This window comes from Pelophylax lessonae, assembly GCF_965119305.1.
Source record: "Pelophylax lessonae genome assembly, chromosome: 4".
NCBI classification, from domain to species: Eukaryota; Metazoa; Chordata; class Amphibia; order Anura; family Ranidae; genus Pelophylax; species Pelophylax lessonae.
Genome location: NC_138771.1, coordinates 309,992,692 through 310,007,423, shown reverse-complemented (window position 1 = coordinate 310,007,423; position 14,732 = coordinate 309,992,692). Strand labels below are relative to the sequence as shown.

The following is a 14,732-nucleotide window of genomic DNA, read 5'->3' as shown; positions in this document are numbered from 1 at the left end:
CTACAACTGGATCATAACATATAGAACGTATATGTGTTATGGATATCAACAAACAAAAATACATTATTATATACAGTCCAGGCGCTTGCAACCAAAAAAACCCCTGTGGAAAAATAAACCAGTGGTCACTTTAAAATGCCAAAACCACTCACAGTGCCACCAGTCCCCAGCATGGGATGTGGATGCAAAAAGTTTTGAAACAGTATATGGACAGCGCAGAGTGATGGTGTATATAGGAGAAAACCTATAGGCAGCAAGCACAAGATAAAAGGAAACTAGTTTATTGACAGTCAAAAGTTGAAATTGCGAAATGCAAGTGGTTATCACACAGTCCTGGATGGCAGTGAAAGGACCCATAATGACACTCAAACCGGTCTAGGTGCCGCTCTCTCTGTCTAGGTGTTGGGGTCATTAGATGGATTGGAGACCCTCTATGGAGCAAGGAATGGATCCAGACGGAACGTGTATCGTGTACACAAACGCCACGAGCAGCACAACTTCCGGGAATGACGTCACTCAGTTACTCAGTAACCAAGCCCAGTGCAGGAACCAGTGTGGAACGCAAGCTCGCTTTGTTGCCACGACTAGGTGTTTCGCACGCATGCGCTTTGTCAAGTCACAGGAGTAGCGGCAACAAGGTGAATATAAGCCCAAATAAGGGGCGGGGAGTGGGCAGAGCTGGCGGAGGGGCATAAAACTTCTAATTATTAACCCTTCAACGTCCTCACTCCTACCCATTGAATGGATATATACCAATGACACAGTGTAAACTAATCTACCAAAATACATTCACAAAAAAAGCTATAAAAAGCAAAAATAAATAATCAATTAAACTAAATGAAACAAAAATATTATAAAAAAAAGTGTTATAAAAAATCAGAAATATCAAAAAAAAGTAAAAAAAAAACCTTGGGAACAATAATTGCACTAAACTATATTGTGTATTTCTAGGTCCTTATTTAGGCCATTAGGCGACAGAGATCCAAACTTGTAAATCCAGAAAACGTCCCTCCTGAGAAAGGAGGGAAAAACGTTAATTGTCAGTGAGCGTACCTTTAGAAAAAGCAAAAATAAATAAACAATTAAAATAAATGAAACAAAAATATTATAAAAAAAAAAGTGTTATAAAAAGTCAGAAATATAAAAAAAAAAGTAAAAAAAAAATAATAATTGGGAACAATAATTGCACTAAACGATATTGTGTATTTCTAGGTCCTTATTTAGGCCATTAGGGGACAGAGATCCAAACTTGTAAATCCAGAAAACTTCCCTCCTGAGAAAGGAGGGAAAAACGTTCATTGTCAGTGAGCGTACCTTTCAAAATCGTTTCTATTGCCATCACCTCTAGACATCAAGCATTTTTGTTGTGTGTCTCCGAAGAAAGTGGCGAGGGACACTATGTTTATCACAGCCTTTCTGTATAAATCTGCGGCATTCCCCTATGCGCCTGCGCAATGTGCGCATGGTGCGTCCAACATAGAGCAAGCCGCAAGGGCACCACAAGACATAAATGACAAACTCAGTAGCGCATATGATAAACTGTCTGATCTTAAACGTGTTGCCCTTATTGTCACTAATAGCAGTCTGTCCATGTGAAATAGATTGACAAGCCAGACATCCCCTTTATCTACATTGAAAAATACCGATCCTATTATCAAAATAGGACCTAATGTCAATTGGGGACCTTCTGTTCTAGGCCTGTACTTTACTAGGGGCCAAAATAATTTTAATAGTGTGTGCCCTTTTGAACGAATTAATGTTTTTTTTTTTTTTATAATATGGGATATGGCTCTGTATTGATCATTCAAACAGTAGTAAATCTTATGGTGTTTGCATTATAACTAATCTTTAGTGAAGGAAGCTTGAAAAATGTACTCCTATCTTCATTTTTCAACCTGCCATCATCCGGCTTGGAAACACAACATCCCCAATGGACAATTTCACAGACTAAGGAGAAATTGTTCCAATAAGGAAGATTATATGACACAGAGATCATTGCTGATTAAGAGATTTGAAGATAAGGGTTACCCCTCATCCCTTATAAAAGATGCCTTCCATATGCACATAGATCCAGTTTCAGTGGTTAATGGACATACAAAGGTTAGTAATAATGCAAACACCATAACATTTACTACTGTTTTCAATGATCAATACAGAACTATATCCCATATTATAAAAAAAAACATTTTAATATTCTTCAGTTGGATCAAGGTTGGCCCCTATTTTGCCTCCTGTTCCTCAGGTGACGTTCAAAAGGGCATGCACTATTAAAAATATTTTGGCCCCTAGTAAAGTACAGACCTAGAACAGAAGCCCCCAATTGACATTAGGTCCTATTTTGATAATAGGATCTGTATTTTTCAATGTAGGAAAATGGGATGTCTGACTTGTCAATCTATTTCACATGGACAGACTGCTATTAGTGACAATAAGGGCAACACGTTTAAGATCAGACAGTTTATCATATGCTCTACTGAGTTTGTCATTTATGTCTTGTGGTGCCCTTGCGGCTTGCTCTATGTTGGACGCACCATGCGCACATTGCGCAGGCGCGTAGGTGAACAACGTGGGTTTATACAGAAAAGCTGTGATAAACATAGTGTCCCTCGCCACTTTCTTTGGACACACAACACGAATGCTGGATGTCTAGAGGTGATGGCAATAGAAACGATTTCTAAAGGTACGCTCACTGACAAGGAGTGTTTTTCCCTCCTTTGCAGGAGGGAAGTTTTCTGGATTTACAAGTTTGGACCTCTGTCGCCTAATGGCCTAAATGAGGACCTCAGAATACACAATATAGTTTAGTGCAATTATTGTTCCCAAGGTTTTTTTTTTTTTTTTTTTTTTTATGTTTCAGATTTTTTATAACACTTTTTTTTTTTATAATATTTTTGTTTCATTTATTTTAATTGATTATTTATTTTTGCTTTTTATAGCTTTTTTTGTAAATGTATTTTGGTAGATTAGTTTAAACTGTGTTATTGGTATATGTCCATTCAATGGGTAAGAGTGAGGACGTTGAAGGGTTAAGAATTAGAAGTTTCATGCCCCTCCGAAAACTCTGCCCACTCCCCACCCCTTATTTGGGCTTATATTCACCTTGTTGCCGATACTACCGTGACTTGACAAAGCGCATTAGCTCAAAACGCATAGTTACAGCAACAAGACGAGCTTGCATTCCACGCTGGTTCCCGCACTGGGTTTGGTTACCGAGTGACGTCATTCCCAGAAGTTGTGCTGCTCGTGGTGTTTGTGTACAACGGCCGGTACACGCACCGGCGGCGTTCCACCTGGATCCATTCCTTGCTCCATAGAGGGTCTCCAATCCATCTAACACCTAGACAGAGAGAGTGGCATCTGGACTGGCTTGAGTGTCATTATGGGTCAATTTTTAATGTCCTCACTGCCATCCAGGACCCTGTGGTAACCACTTGCACTTCGCAATTTTTAACTTTTGACTGCCAATAAACTAGTTTCCTTTTATCTTTTGCTTGCTGCCTATGGGTTTTCTCCTATATAAACCATCACTGTGCGCTGTCCATATACAGTTTCAAAACAAAAATACATGTTGAACAGAAATATGTATGCAGTAAGTATAGAAACGCATGATTGTGATAAATTTGCATCAACAGGCTCACAGTGTTTCGTGGACTTTGCTTTTTTTTTTTTGCCCCACCCTGCCCCCTGTGTTTTATACTGGTATTTATACTGATATTAGTTAGTAGATTTACTGTTTGCCCACACATTTTCCTTAGCTATGCATGCATCTGCTCCTGATGAAGTGGAGCGAAGTCCACGAAACGCGTCGAGAATAACAACACTAATCCAGAAAAACACATTTCAAAAAAGTTATAAATTGATTTGCATTTTAATGAGTGAAATAAGTATTTGATCCTCTATTAATCAGCAAGATTTCTGGCTCCCAGGTGACTTCAATACAGGTAACGAGCTGAGATTAGGAGCACTTTCCTAAAAGGGAGTACTCCTAGTCTCAGCTTGTTACCTGTATAAAAGACACCTTTCCACAGAAGCAATCAATCGAATTCCAATCTCTCCACCATTTTTTTTTTTTTTTTAAGCCCGTGGTGTGTGAACACACTCAAAGACTAAAACCGGTGCATAAAAAAGTGCACACACACAAAAAGTGCACAAGGCGTACATATAGCCCTCCTCTGAAGAGGAAGGGCCCTAACCCTGATCCCCTGGGGCGCAAGACTCCTGACAGGGACTAAGGTACTCACTATGGCCTACCCAGCCGAAGCCAGGCAGACCCCGTTCTCCAGGGAGACTGTCAAAACAACCCACCCCAAGTACTTGGTGGGGCTCCCCTGAAGGGAGACCCAATAAGAGAGGGCAAACTAAGCCAGAAGGCCATATCCACCCCCTCCCAAGACGTTCAGGGCAGGCCCGAGGACCTACGCCATACTTGTCGTGCAGTAACCAACCAAAAAGGGACAAACGTGACACACAACAAAGAAAAAAGAGTGGGGGAAGGGAAGTGGAGAAGTGCTGGGTAGTGTCAAAGTGCAAGACCTTGACAGGCCCCCCAGCCAGGAATAAAGAATTCCTCTGGTGCTGGCCAAAAGGCCTGTCCCAAGAGGCAGGTGCGAAAAAAGTGTGTATATGGTGCAGTGACCAAGGTGCCAAAAACTCAAAAGTGAATTGCGCCTCACCGATGAGAATTACGGCACCCCTGGGCTGCCACCCCAGGGACACATATACCACAGGCTTTTTTTCGGTCCCAACCTCCGGCCAGACCAGTGTAGCCTATCCCCACCAGCAGACATCAGAACCTGGACAGCTTAGGGAGAGCCTACCTTCAACTGGGGACAGGCCTTTTGCAAGACCAGAATCAAAACCCAGGAGAGAAAGCCCTCCCATCGCCATCCCATTCCTCAGCCTATTAAATCCAGGAGCAATTCCACCGGCCACCCAGTCAGACCGGCTTTTTTGCTCCCTTCAAACTGGTTAGAACAGCTTAACCAATTCAAATCAGAGGGCGGAGGACCCCACATGTGGAGTTTTAATGATCATCAGAACAGTAAGGAATCAGCCCACAACGATATGGGAGAATCTTGTCAATGATCTCAATGCAGCTGGGACCAAGAAAACAATTGGTAACACACTACGCCTTGAAGGACTGAAATCCAGCAGTGCCCGCAAGGTCCCCTGCTCAAGAAAGCACATGTACAGGCCCGTCTGAAGTTTGCTAATGAACATCTGAATGATTCAGAGGAGAACTAGGTGAAAGTTTTGTGGTCAGATGAGACCAAAATCAAGATCTTTGGCATCGACTCAACTCATTGTATTTGGAGGAGGAGGAATGCTGCCTATGACCCCAAGAACACCATCCCCACCTTCAAACATGGAGCTGGATACATTATGCTTTGGGGGTGTTTTTCTGCTAAGGGGACCGGACAACGTCACTGCATCAAAGGGACGATGGACAGGGCCATGTACCGTCAAATCTTGGGTGAGAACCTCCTTCCCTCAGCCAGGACATGGGTCGTGGGTGGGTATTCCAGCATAACAATGACCGAAAACACACAGCCAAGGCAACAAAGGAGTAACTCAGGAGGAAGCCCTCATAATTTTCACCACTATATCATACCACTGAAAAAAACTAAAAAAGTGTATTTATAAATAAGGTTACAAAATACGAGAGTAATGCAGTATGCAATGATACCTTTTTATTGTACTAACCTAACACTTAAAAGACAAGCTTTCAGCGGGGCCTGGACGGCAATGGTGTAGGACACACATGAGCTGAGCTCTGCTCCTGCTATATCCTGTTTTACTATCCTGGGTGCCTCAAACTGCTTATACATTGGCATTAATTGTTGGGGAGACCGCCGCCACTCCGAGGGATATGTCCCTGCCGAAAAAGACCGCGGCGGCTGTACAACAGCTCGATAAATTCCGCCGCTTGGATCGGGATACAGAGGCCCAAGATGGAGCCGTTCCGTCGGAGACTCCTGCTGCAGACACCGACCGTGTCCTGGAGGCCATAGCTACCTGTCAAACCATACTCACAACTAAGATTGAGGAGGTAAAAACAGATGTATTATTTATCCGGCAAGACATGGCTAAATTGAGAGACAGGGTGACTGAGACGGAGATCAGAATTAGCAGAGCTGAGGATGTTTTACACCCTCTTCAACATGCTGCAGACTCCATGCATCGTCAGCTCCAGCAATTAGCACAGAAGCACGACGATTTGGAAAACAGGGCACGCCGCTGTAATCTGCGTTTTATCGGGTTGCCTGAAGGTGCAGAGGGCTCGGATGCTGCAAAATTTTTGGAGAACTTATTGATAAAGCACTTTAGCAGGGAAGCCTTTTCTGTCATGTTTGCAGTGGAGAGAGCTCATCGCATGCCAGCTCGTCGCCCACCCGAGGGCTCCCCTCCACGCACTCTTATCGCTAAATTTCTTAATTTTCGTGACCGCGATGCTGTATTACGGTTAACCCGAGAACGGGGCAATATTACCTTAGCGGCATTCCCGGACTTCTCTGCTGAAGTACAAAAGCTTCGCTCTCGCTTTACAGATATTAAACGGCGCCTAGGTGTGCAACATTTGAAGTATGCAATGCTGTTTCCAGCTCGGCTGCGGGAAATCTGTGACGATAAAGCTATCTTTTTTGTAGAACCTTCTTTAGCCTCGGAGTGGTTGGATTAACGGGAAGCTGACCGCAATCATCCTGCCTGATTACCAGAGATGTAATACTGTTTTTTTTTGCTGAAGTATTCTAGATTTATTGCTAATCTCTCTGCGTGTCAAAATTGCACTTGACTTTGTTATAAGGCAAATCCTCCTTTTTTTTTGTGTGCGTTTTTTTTTTTTTTTTATTTATTATTAATTTTTTTTTTTGTTTTGTTTTTTTTGTTCTTTGGTCAGTGAACCAATGTGAAATATTGGTCATGGAGAATGGAATCCCACTTTATACTTTAGTGGACACCACGTTTTCAAATTAATTTTGTTAAAGGGTTCCTAGTCCTGATGGTATCCTTCTTTAAGTTTTGATTTATTAGGCACAGGAATAGGACCCTTGTTGCAGGAGTGACGCTTTTATGGCTCTATTACCATCAATTACATGTGTAATTTTATGTGTTCTACAACCAATCCGATGCAATCTAGTGTATGGTCGCCCCCTATTGCCAAATGATAGTCGTGAGGAGCTGGTATTTTTTTTCACTGTTTAAATATGGGTTTTTTTGCTCAGGCAATAGCCCCATTCGTGTTTTGTTTTATATGCCTGCTCTTCATGGGGTCGGGGTATTATGCTCCCACACAGTTGATGCTGTGATGAGCGGGTGGGGGGGAGGTGGTGGGTGGGTTCAGTTGTTTTTTATGTTTTCTCACAGTTTAATTCACTTATTATGCACTTGATGTGGTTGCTTAATGGATACAATGATCGTTTTTTACTACATGCTTTTTCTAAATATAATGAGATGTGTACACCTGCCTTGGGAGTTCCCCGCACATATATATGCTGTTTTTCTTTTTTATCTTTATGCTGTAATGGCTAATGTGAATTTTCTTACGTGGAACGTGAGAGGCCTCCGGGACAAAGTGAAACGTTCCGCCATTTTTAGTTGCCTTAAAACATATAGAGCAGATATTGTAGTTTTGGTGGAGACGCACATTACTGGACAACTCCAGCTTGCGCTTAAGCGTCCATGGATTGGATGGACGTATCATGCCACCTACACTTCTGCTTCCCGAGGAGTCTCGGTTTTGATTTCTAAGCATGTGCATTTTTCCCTTATTTCTGTTCGGTTGGACTCCCAGGGCAGGTTTGTTTTTCTGCATGTGGTTTTATACAACAAGCAGTATCTGCTTCTGGCTTGTTATGTCCCCCCTCCTTACAGCTCGGAGGTGGTTCAGGAGGGCTTGTCCTTTGTGGCTCAGCACCCTGATGTCCCGGCTGTTTGGATGGGGGACTTTAACATGGTATTGGCTACGGCCCTTGACCGTCAATGTGTTGTGACGGCTCAGGGGTCTCAGCCCCTCACCCAGCTGGGACGTCTGTTCAGGGATTTCGCCCTGACGGATACCTGGCGTTATCAGCACCCCCATTTATGCCTGTACTCTTGCTTCTCAGCCACCCACTCCACGATGTCACGTATAGATTTTATTATAGTTTCAAACTCCTTACTTCCTACGCTCCGGGATTCGGGATTTGAGCCCCGCTCCCTGTCTGATCATGCACCCTGTTGGTCCTCTTTTTGTATAGCCCCCCAGGCGATCCCTCGCCCTTGGCGTCAGCATCCTTTTTGACTTACTGCTATAGAGGACCAGGAGGGTCTGACTCGGGAGTGGTCTTATTTTTTTTCCATTAACGTTGGCTCAGCGGCCGCGGGGATGGTGTGGGAAGCTTTTAAACTTCATGCTCGGGATACTCTGGCCCGCCAAATCAATCGATTCAAGCGGTCCTCGGGTATTGCTCTGGCTGCTGCACAAACACATTTGACTTCCCTGACTAATAGTTGTTCAGTTGACCCATCACCTGGTAATGTTTCTGCATTGTTTTTTAGTAAACAAAGGGTTTTTGAACAGGGAGAGCAGGCAGGTAGACTTTTGGCATATCTAGCCCATCTGGATACTAAACCTCCGGTTGTGGTTCAGCTTAGGGATTCTGATGGGACTCTTATTTCTGAACCGCCGCAGGTGGCTGCTGCGTTTCGTTCTTTTTATGCTCAATTATATACCTCTCAGTCGTCGGTTGTCACCCAGGACACCAGAGAATTTTTTCACAGTATATCCTTGCCCCAGTTATCCGATGCCCAGCGTGCGGAATTGGATGCTCCTTTATCAGCAGATGAAATTGCCAATGCCATTGCCTCTTTGGCCATGGGTAAAGCCCCCGGTTCCGATGGTTTACCCCTCGATTTTTATGCGACTTTTTCTGAATCCTTATCCCCGGCGCTCCTTTCCCTTTATACCCATGTTCATGACATCGGCCGTCTGCCAGACTCTATGAGAGAAGCCAATATTATTATTCTGCCAAAACCTGGTAAAGACCCTTTATATCCAGAATCCTACCGTCCCATTTCCTTACTACAGGCGGATATTAAAATTTTAGCTAAAGTGTTGGCGTTTCGCCTAAATAAGGCCATACTTTCCTTGATACACTCTGATCAAACTGGCTTTGTGCCAGGCAAAAATACTGCAATGAATATTCGCCGTTTATACTGTATATGAATCTGCAGGCTGTTCATGATGGGGTGGGTACTAGAGCCTTGGTGGCGCTAGACGTCGCCAAGGCCTTTGACTCATTTGAGTGGAGTTATCTATGGGAATGCCTGCGTGCTTTTGGATTTGGTCCAGAATTTATTAGATGGGTCCAAGTACTATATTATAAACCTGTAGCCAGGATATCGGTCAATGGATGGACATCAGATTCTTTCCTTCTAGGCCGAGGTACCAGACAGGGCTGCCCTTTATCACCCTTGCTTTATGCGTTGGCTGTGGAGCCTTTGGCTTCCCAGCTTCGGTGTCACCCTGATGTCCATGGATTGTGTCATTTGGACCTGACTGAAAAGATCGGTCTTTACGCGGACGATATGCTCCTATATTTGGAAGACACGGATGACTCTTTATGTTCCGCGTTGCGTATAATAGAACAGTTTGGATCCCATTCAGGCCTACGTATCAACTGGTCTAAATCTCAAATATTACCACTGGACCCATCCCCACCCTCAAAAGTTTCTGCTTCCCTCCCTTTGCAGCAAGTTGCGGCGATTCGGTATCTTGGGGTTACGATTACCAAATTTCCTACAGACTATGTGCGGGACAATATTGAACCTCTAATTGATATGCTTAAACAATGTACTCAAACATGGGCTAGGTTGCCATTGGGATTAATGGGTAGGGTAAACCTTATTAAAATGATTTTATTACCAAAATTTCTTTATGCCTTCTGGCACTCCCCTGTCCCAATCCCACTGAAATTATTTAAAATTATTGACCGTATCCTTAATTCCTTTGTTTGGGGACCTGAGCGTCATAAGTTAACATGGGTGTCACTTAAAAACCCTACGGATAAGGGGGGTGTGGCTATACCGGATTTTCGATCTTATTACCTTGCGTCGCAACTTTCCCATTTTTTTTATTGTAATAAATTGGAGGCTACCAGATACCAAACCTTAGTTTGTCAGGGATTTCCTCAAGCTGTTTACACCCCTATGCAGGTACTTTTACGAAAATGTGGTCCTTCGCCTCGAGCGATGGTGATGAATAATTTGTTGTTCCATCACCGGAAGATTTGGGCGATAGCGGCAAAAAAGTTAAATTACCCTCAGATACACACCAGGACCCCCTTATGGCATAACTCAGGCCTGCGAGAGCTTCTATCTATCCCGGATTGTCAGTTGTGGGCAACTAGGGGCATACTGTATCTGGGCCAGGTGCTTTGTGATTCAGGCGTTCGTTCCTTTCAATCACTTAAAGCTGAGTATGATCTCCCTCCGCATATGTTTTTCGATACGCACAGTTGCGTCATGCACTACATGCACAATTCTTGACACAATTTCCCATTTTACAAGATATCCCTCTGCTTGAGGTGTCTTATCTCATCCTTATACATTGAATTGCGTGGTGTTAAGAATGATCGCCAGGTGACCCGGATACAGGCTTGTTGGGCTGTGTATACGGGTCCCCTGGATGAGATGGATTAGGACGATATCTTGGTGGGCCCTAGGTTGGCTTCACCCAAACTTTCAGAGCGTGTGACTCAGCTGTACATCTTGCATAGAGCTTATCTTACTCCGCTTAGAATATCGAAATATAGGCGGTCATATAACTCCTCCTGCCCTCGTTGCCCCTTGCAACCGGGTACGTTTATACACCTCATTTGGTCTTTCCCGGATATTCAGGCTTACTGGACACAGGTTATTACGTTTTTGCACGATCATATGGGCTCCCCCTTACAGTCGGATGTTTTCTCCTGTGTGTTAGGTTTGTTCCCTGACTGTGACATTGATACATTTTTTACCATTTTTCTTCAGGAATCTATTTTTAGCGCTCGCAAACTTATTGCCAGACAGTGGATGCGTGAATCAGTCCCTACTCTTCAGGACTGGATCGCGGAAATAAATTCTGCTCTTCGTTATAAACGATTGATTTATAAACACAGGGGGTGTCCCAAGAAATTTGATAAAATTTGGAGTCGGTGGTTAGAGAGTACTCGTACATTTAATGTATAAATTGTTTGTGATTTTATTTTTCCTGAAGTCTTTGGGGGATGGTGGGAGGCGGTGTGGCCGGGGTATGGATATGACTGTTTGATTATTGCTCATAGTGACAGGATGTAATTTATATATTACCAGGGCGGGGTGCTGCTGAGTGAGATATTTATAAAATTGTATCATTGTACTTCTTCTATTGTACGGTGAAGGTATATCTCGATTCACTTATTTCACTTTAAGTGTTTCACAAGTGTGTAACTCACGTGTTAATGAGTTTTTGTATTTTGTATTGTATTTTTGCAGCACAAATGAACTTATTTTATATTTAAAAAAAAAAAAAAAAAGACAAGCTTTCAAGAGTTTTACTTTCTTCCTCAGGTATTGCTTCATACCTGAGAAAGAGGAAAAATCCTAAAAGCTTTTCTTCATAGTTTAAAGCAATTTCAGCAAACATTTTATGCAGTAATAGTCCCTAGTATTGGTGCAAGTTTACGCAGTATTAACCCCTAGTAATGGTGCCAGTTTATGCAGTAGTAACCCCTAGTATTGGTGCCAGTTTACGCAGTAATAGCCCCTGGTATAGGTGCCAGTGTCCACAGTATTAACCCCTAGTATTGGTGCCAGTTTATGCAGTAATAGCCCCTATTATTGGTGCCAGTTTACACAGTAATAACCCCTAGTATTGGTGCTAGTTTATGCAGTAATAGCCCCTAGTATTGGGGCCAGTTTATGCAGTAATAGCCCCTAGTATTGGTGCCAGGTTACACAGTAATAACCCCTAGTATTGGTGCTAGTTTATGCAGTAATAGCCCCTAGTATTGGTGCCAGTTTATACAGTAGTAACCCCTAGTATTGGTGCCAGTTTATGCAGTAATAGCCCCTAGTATTGGTGCCAGTTTACACAGTAATAACCCCTAGTAGTGGTGCACCGAAATTTCAGCAACCGAAATTTTCAGCCGAAAATGGGCTTATTCCATTTCGGCCAAAAATGGGTTAAAGATGCCGAAATTAGCGATGGCCGCCACGGGCACAGCGCAGGTTTCAAAAGTCCCGCCTCTGGCCGGCGGCCCGCCTCCCGGTCACTACTACAACTGTGTGAATGAATGAACTGACACTCCGGGCGGGCGAGCGGCCGCTAATAGCTATAACTATGTGAGCCCTTCACTTCCGTGTCAGGCGGGTATCTCCTCTGACACGGAAGTGAAGGGCTCACATAGTTATAGCTATTAGCGGCCGCTCGCCCGCCCGGAGTGTCAGTTCATTCATTCACACAGTTGTAGTAGTGACATCACAGGGAGGCCGGCCAGAGGCAGGACTTTTGAAAGGGTACACTGGAGGAGCGGAGAGTTTGCCTGTGACATGGAGGTGCTGAGTCACTGCCGACAAGGGGGAGGGGGAGGGGCGGGGGGGCTGAGGCAAGGTTACCATTGGCATTAGTATTATGCAGCATGAGGGGATTAATGTATTGCCACTGCTGGTCACTGATGCATTAGTGACCGACCAGTTGCAGTTATTTAACCCCTTTGTGCAATCAGTGTCAGTGCAACCAGTGTTAATTAACACTGATACTGGTTGCACTAATGCAACACAAAGGGGTTAATTAACTGCCACTGGTTGGTCACTAATGCATCAGTGACCAATGTGGCAATACATTAACCCCCTCATGCTGCATAATACAAATGCCATTGGTAATTAAATTGACCAGATATTACCAACAGCGCATGTCTAGAAAAAAATAATAATAAAGTATCTGTGGTGGGTGGTCTATTGGGTCATCAGAGTACATTGGAGAATTTTACACTGCACACACGGCGCTGTGCACAGACAACGTTATCTGGGTGCACAAGTAGAGGGGAGGCCGCGGACGGATGGGACCCCGCTGGACATCTATTACTAACCTCTATTGACCCACTTGCCGTAAGGGGAGTTTGAATTGCCTACACTATATTGCACTAGCACGGAGGGTGACACCACCACTGCACTATTGGAAATTTTCATCTGACCGTCTTTTTATTGGACTTTAATACTGTATTTATTGCTTGGACTACAGGTGTATGTCTCTGCCTGTTTGTGGCGTATGCCCCTGTTCCATCTATTTTAAAATAATTTGGGGGAAAAAAGTCATTTTCGGTTTCGGTTTCGGTTTTCGGCCAAGGGGGTTCTTCCATTTTCGGTTTCAGTTTCGGCCCAAAATTTCATTTTGGTGCATCCCTAACCCCTAGTATTGGTGCTAGTTTATGCAGTAATAGCCCCTAGTATTGGTGCCAGTATATGCAGTAATAGCTCCTAGTATTGGTGCCAGTTTATGCAGTAATAGCCCCTAGTAATGGTGCCAGCTTATGCAGTAATAGCCCCTAGTATTGGTGCCAGTTTATGCAGTAATAACCCCTAGTATTAGTGCAAGTTTGAAGATTGATTGGTGTTAGGCACCAACCGTCCTGCGCAATGAAACGTGAAACCAAGTTAATCCAAATGATCCACAGTGAATGGAAAACAAAAGGAATGGGAGCCGCAACGTAAACGTGGAAACACGCAAGGAATGAATAAAATTATATATAAATATATAATGGCCGCGCTCACCAATAAATAAATAAATAAATAAATACACCCTTAATTGTGTTTAGACTTATAACAATAGAATTAATAATAGTGAATGATAAAAATACCAGTGCATGGATAGTCAAACTATCTCCAGGTATCACCATAAACTATATACATATAAATTAAACAATAGTTAGGCCCCAATAAGTGGCTTCTAGCAAATCAGATAAAAATATATTGTATAAATATTATATAAATATGCAGTGATACACCAATACAATAAAAATAGTGCAAGATTTCAAAATAACTGTGCAAAAAAACTGTGCAGATAGTAGTCCCAACAGCAATGTTTAATGGGCCAAAGACAGTCCAATAAGCACCATCCAGAAATTGGAATATCAGAGGGATCCGGATCTGAACTTCTTACGGTAAAGACACCTCCACCATACAAACAGACCACCCGGTGAGTCAAACCTCTTACCAGAGATGGTAGACCCTCAAATTATAGTGGGTCAGTGAGAGCCTTTGTAAGACAGGGTTAAGGTGGATCCACTGAATACCTCCAGCCGGGGATAGACCGTCCTCCTTAGAGTCTTTGTATCAGGATGCTGGACTCATATGCATCATACAAACAGAGAAAGACTCCATGGTGAAGCAAGTCAGATTAAAGCAATTTATTGAGAGAATAACACTTACAATGTAGTAGAATCAGATAGATGTTAGTGACAAACAGCCGAAGTTTCGGGGAACGCCGCTTCCGTGTTCCGGCACTTGCTTTCCACCCAGAGCCCGGAAATGACGTAGAACGTGGCGTGATGTGATCAGACGTCCCGACGCGTTCCGTCAGCGCGCAGCTGATGTTCTCGAGAACGTATTTATGTATTCATTTATTTATTGGTGAGGGCAGCCATTATATATTTATATATAATTTTATTCATTAGTGCAAGTTTATGCGGTAATAGCCCCTAGTATTGGTGGCAGTTTACATAGTAATAACCCCT

General features: G+C 43.3%; 1 protein-coding gene across 1 annotated transcript in view; it reads right to left on the bottom strand.

Annotated features, from left to right (window-relative positions):
* Positions 1-14,732, bottom strand: part of CDHR2 (cadherin related family member 2) — a gene marked incomplete at its 5' end in the record, with an annotated part of 172,541 nt that overhangs the window by 92,953 nt on the left and 64,856 nt on the right. The window lies entirely within an intron of this gene.